The sequence below is a fragment of the Acyrthosiphon pisum genome, chromosome A1, assembly GCF_005508785.2.
Source record: "Acyrthosiphon pisum isolate AL4f chromosome A1, pea_aphid_22Mar2018_4r6ur, whole genome shotgun sequence".
NCBI lineage: Eukaryota > Metazoa > Arthropoda > Insecta > Hemiptera > Aphididae > Acyrthosiphon > Acyrthosiphon pisum.
The window spans coordinates 100,001,912-100,002,659 of NC_042494.1; positions in this window are offsets into that span (position 1 = coordinate 100,001,912).

The window sequence follows — 748 nt, forward strand, 5'->3', positions numbered from 1 at the left end:
CAAAAAAAAATAAAAAACACACATCATTGTATAATCAATACATTCATCGTTCCAATCAGAATCTAAAATATTTATGTATTTCTAACACAAAAAATGTGCACATTTTCTTGATTTTTACGTATTTTGTCAAAACTTGAACTTAAATACTAATAAAAAAAATTGTGACTATGAATTTTTAATTTTTTTTAAAAGTCATTATACCAATATATTAGGAGCCTAGTATTAAATGTTCAAGAATTTTTACCAAACAAATAAAATTATATTGATATCCATAGAGAAAAAAACTCATACAATAAATTGTAAATTGAAAATGTCTGTAAACAGTTTAAAAACAAATCAAAATATTTTGAAAATTTTACCGTGTATAGAAAATGCTAGTATAAAGAACCTGCAGTGTAATAAAATTATATAACCTTTACCAGTTACTGGGACCCACTATTTACACAATACACTATACAAATCATACCACCAATGTACCCACAAATTTTTCGTGGAGAGTAGGGCACGTATCTTTCCCTGCGCATGATGATTTGCAGCACTGGGTCATTTTGAATAACCCTGTACCTATATTATTCAAGAGAGATGCTTCTATATTTTCTAATGATATATTTCTATAATTTATTTAATACTACACTCTACCTATACCTATAGGTACCCGTATTTAAGAAACGAATGATCCGTTTATATCATAACGACCCACACAACAGCACCTCAACAATATTCCTACCGTCTACCGACACTTAGTGCA